Consider the following 5,081-nt stretch of genomic DNA (forward strand, 5'->3'; position numbering starts at 1 on the left):
TCTCCCTGGATGGAAAACAGTCTGTTTAGGAGTTAAAAACTAGGAATTTTTTCTTTTATAAAATTTTGATTTGCATTTCACTGGGCAATTAATAGCCATATAACATGGACATTTTGGAAACTTTCTAGGAAGCCTGCAGTATTGTTAGCTGAAAACTTGGGTTGCTTTATGTGTCTCATATCACTGCTGGAGGAGTTGACGTGATGGCACCATGGCACCTAGACTAATGCCTGAAGTATGGCAGACACTGACTATGTGAAACTTAAAATGGATAAAGAGATGTAACACTCATTCTAAAGTATAGCCTCTTCCTCCTAGCAGAAATCATTGCTTTCTTGTTTATCTTCTTCATACAAATGTTACTTTCCTGTTTCTTCATCAACCTGTCTCTCCTGGCAGAATGAGCAGCCCATGGAGCTTCCTGACACCCTTCATCCATGTATCTTAACAGGAGTTGTCACAGGGTATGAGTCCAACACATACTTGTTAAATGTCTAACACTATCTTGTTACATAATACCAGGAGTGGTCACCATGTTCCTGTGCTCATATTCAGTAGTCAGAATTTTTTTTTATATATCATTTATAATCACCTAGACTTCTTTGTGACTGAATCCCCTATGGTTAGACAGGATTTATAGGAGGAAGCACTATTAAAACAAGTCAAATCATTTTTATCAGTATTATCCATTTATATTATTCTTTTGCAACATTATCCATGTCAACAAGTAGACAGTTCATCACTTTTAACCAAGTATTATAGTGAAACCTCACCATTATTCTATCAGTTTATCATACTGTGATGCTTATCTGCTGCTATGATACTGGAAGGTATGCCATTGGTATATTATATACCAGCAGGGTCACCCATGATGGAGAGATTTTACCTGTGCTTCCAGACTAACACACACTAGGAAGAAGGACCTGGTGATCTACTTCTGAAAGGAATGGCCCAGTGTATTATAAATAGCAGTGGAGCATTGCTGTTTCTCAGTTGGAAGGCATTCAAATATGAATAGAGACGGTTTTCTCTCTCAAAGTCAGACAACTTTAATAGCATGGATAAAATTAAGCTTTTGGGACCTTCATGTAATGATATGATATTACTCAAAAAGAGAAAAAAACAGTTTCACATATCCATTCATAATCAGAATGTGAAATGCAAAAGTATAAATCAAAGAAAATTGGAAGTTGCCAGAAATTAAATGAAATGCATAAAGGCTGATATTGTAGACATGTGGAAGCTATCATAGACTAGTGTTGGCCATTTTGAATCACACAATCATATAGTTTACTATGCCAGGAACAACAAATCAAAGAGAAATGGCATTACATTCATCATCAAAAGGAACATTTCAAGGTGTATCCTGAAGTACACATTGTCAATGATATAATAATATCCATATGCCTGCAAGGAATATCAGTTAACATGATTTATATTCAAATTTATACAACATAATGCCAAAGATTAAGAAATTTAATATTTTTACCAACTTCTTTAGTCTAAAATCTATCAAACAAGCAATCAAGATACGTTGATAATTGCTGTTGATTGAAATGCCAAAGTTAGAAACAAAGAAGAAAAATCTGTAGTTGGCAAACATGACCTTGATGATAGAAATAATGCCTGAGGTCACATGATAGGATTTTGTAAGATCAATGACACATTCATTGCAAATACTTTTTTTCAACAGCATAGATGGTGACTATACATGTGAACCTCATTGAATGGAATACACAGGAATCAAATTGACAATACCTGTAGAAACAGACCATCTAGAAGCTTAATACCATCAGTTAGAACAAGGGCAGGGGCTGACTGTGGAACAGATCATTAATTGCTCATATGTAAGTTAAACTTAAACTGAATAACTATAATACATCCATAAGAGCTAAGGAACAACTTTGTGTACACTCGCATGAATTTAAAGAACATCTCAAGAATAGATTTGAGGCAGTGGTGGCCAGGGCGGTGAAGACGGCAGCTTCGGCGACAGTTCTGGGGTTTGCGCCTCCGGGTGTGTCAGCCGCTGCTGCTACGGTCCAGTATGTGCAAATGGCTGGTTAGAACTCTCAACACCATTTTCCGTTTTTGTGACAGGTCGGTGGCCCCTACCCATGGCCCTCCTGAAGTGGCGGCGCTCTAAGAGCTGTCGGTTTCCCACAGTGGACTCTGATGAAATACCAGCCAAAAGACCAAGATTAGATTGCTTTATTCACCAAGTGAAAAACAGTCTCTACACTGCTGCTAGCTTCTTTGGATTCCCATTACAGCTGACCACACAGCCCATGGTAACTTCTGCTTGTAATGGAACACGGAATGTGGCCCCTTCAGAAGAGGCATTTTCGAAATCTACATCTTGTAAACTGACAAGGTCTGGATCCTGGAACAACATGCTGAAACTGGGTAACAAGTCTCCTAATGGAATAATTGACTATCCAAAGATCAGAGTGACAGTAACTGGAAATCAGCCACTGCAGAGTGTTGCCTTCCTTTGGTTTTACTCTGAACTCGGAAGGCTGTCATAGAAGACTAGGTGGGCCTCGCCATAACAGAGGGAATCCAGAGAGTCCATTACTGTGGAAACCACAGGAGCAGTCAACAACTGAGATGCTTTCTGAAGAGGGTGGCAAGGGTCTGAGGCGTCCCCACTGTACTGTCGTAGAGAGTATTCAGAAAGAGGAAAGAGAGACGTACAGGAGGTTATTGGAGCGACTCAAAGAAGGTGGTCATGGAAACTCTATCTGTCCTGGAACTTCAGACTATCAGAGTTCTCAAAGAAGTCAGTCACTGGACTCGTTAAAGACCAGAGGCTTGGGAGTGCAGAATCATGCAGAAGAACTCAGTTCCAAAACAGTATAGGGTTGTTGAAACAAGGGGACCTCTATGTTCAGTGAGAAGTGGAAAGAGATGTTCAAAGGGGAAAGGTACTGATACTGAGAAGACATTAAGGATCAGAGTTGAAAATGACGGTAGAAAGGGACATCAGCTGGAGCCTGGCCTGTCTGAAGAAGTGTTGGCCCGACTCCACCTGGACAATGGAAGCAATGGCTTATTCAGGCGGAAAACATAAGTACTTGAGACAAAAGAAAAGAATTACTCAAGCAAAGAAAGAGAGAGAAGTACAGACCATCTCCTTGAGCTTACAGAGGAATAGAAAAAGAAATCAGCAATGCAATAGGCCATGGCTTGCAGGATGAGAGCCTTAGCAGTGCTTTCAAACTGAGACTTACTCATGGTGATATCCACCTTGAAGAGCTATCACTGGCTCAGTGATGAAGTCATTCATTTTTACATGAATCTTTTGGTAGAAAGAAATAAAAAGCAAGGCTACCCAGCACTTCATGCATTTAGTACTTTCTTCTATCAAGCAGTCAAAAGATGGACCAAAGGGGTAAATCTCTTTGAACAAGAGCTTATTCTGGTGCCTATTCATTGGAAGGTACATTGGAGTTTGGTAGTAATAGACCTAAGAAAAAAGTATCTTAAATATTTGAATTCTATGGGACAAAAGAGCCACAAGATCTGTGAGTTTCTTATTCCGTGTTTATAAGATGAAAGTACAACCAAAAGAAATACTGACCTGAATCTTTTAGAATGGACCCACTACAGCTTGAAGCCTCCTGAGATTCTTCAACAGCTGAATGGGAGTGATTGTTCACTGTTTCCTTGTAAATATGCAGTTAGTATCTCTAGAGATAAACCTATCACATTTACTCAGCACCAGATGCCTGTCTTCCAGAAGATGGTGTGGGAAATCCTTCATCACCCGTTGCTGTGAAGGACAGTTGCCTGTCCCTCCCTCTAGCAGCTGGCAATTCTTTCCTGGACAGTTCCATATACTTCACGCATTGTGGGTTCAAAAGTCCCTGCATCACCTCAGTTCTCTCTTAGGTACTGAGCTGTCAAAAGTGCAGGAAGGTCTCTGGTGCACCCTAGTCTTGACTTGGTGTGCTGCTTGCAACCGTGTTTGTAAGGGCTGTGCCCACTCAGAGCACTGGACTATTCAACGCACTCAAGAACAAACACTAATTAATATATATATTTTTTGAAAGGTTTATATTTTCCCTATGAATGTAGGAAATGCCGGATTTATTCTGTGATTTTTTTTTTTCCCCTGTGTGTGTTCATGCAAATTCATTTGCTCACTCATCTGCAAACATAATGGGCGGTAGCTGTTTACCTCTGTTCTTTTATAGATAACCCTAAGTTACTTGTTTAAAGTGTTTATTTCTGAACAGAAAGTTAGTCAAGCTGCCACTCCCTGCTAAAGATCATGAGTGGGATCTGTGGCACGGAGGAAAGAGGTGTTCATTAATTTCTCTAACACTGGAGCAGCAACTGCCAACTTGAAGCTGAATGTCTTTTCTCTTTCCTGAGGCCTGTGACTGTCAGGAAAAGTGCTGTGAACTAGGGCTCTGATTGCCTCTCAGAGGGGGCCTGACATTTACAGCATCGGCACTATGTTTGGAAAAGTGGAACTGTGGAAACGAACTTTGGCTCTCTGAACTTCAGAAAAATGTCCTGGTCATCCTAAAGAGACTTCTTTTTCTGGAAATGAGGTGGCTTGACTTCTTTGCAAAACTGGATTTGAAGTAACTATAAACCCAAAATCTTCATTTTCACCCTAGATCTGGTTGAGCATCAACCTCAGAATTGTAAGAGCTGGTCTGAGCTGTTTATGTCAAAAGAAGCTATTCAATTTAAGTTATTTTTCCTCAAAGTTTTTCCTATATAACATCAAACTTAAGTTTTGTACTCATCAAGATTAACACTCTCCCACTCCATTCCTGCTGAAATTTGTGAGAGAAAATATAATACTTGGCTCTGAGGTTGCCAGTTACACAGTTATCTATTTTGCTTATGAAAGTTTGTATTTAACTTTTTGTTCATTCAGAACCTTACACATGTATTTAGGCATTTTTAATTTTAAAAAATTTAGAGTTGGTCAGAACATAACCTTGCAAGATCTAATGCCTCGTGTTACTTTTTTGTCATGATAAAGGGTTGTCTGGCAGAAAAAAAAGCATAGATTTGACATTTTGTACTTTAATGACCACAGACCAGAAGATTGTCCAATG

General features: G+C 39.5%; 1 pseudogene; it reads left to right on the plus strand.

Moving 5' to 3' along the window:
* Positions 1-1,981: 1,981 nt before the first annotated feature.
* LOC102817439 lies at positions 1,982-3,781 on the plus strand (annotated as a pseudogene).
* The last annotated feature ends 1,300 nt before the right edge of the window (positions 3,782-5,081 follow it).

Source organism: Chrysochloris asiatica, unplaced genomic scaffold (genome assembly GCF_000296735.1).
Source record: "Chrysochloris asiatica unplaced genomic scaffold, ChrAsi1.0 scaffold00176, whole genome shotgun sequence".
In the NCBI taxonomy this organism is placed as follows: domain Eukaryota; kingdom Metazoa; phylum Chordata; class Mammalia; order Afrosoricida; family Chrysochloridae; genus Chrysochloris; species Chrysochloris asiatica.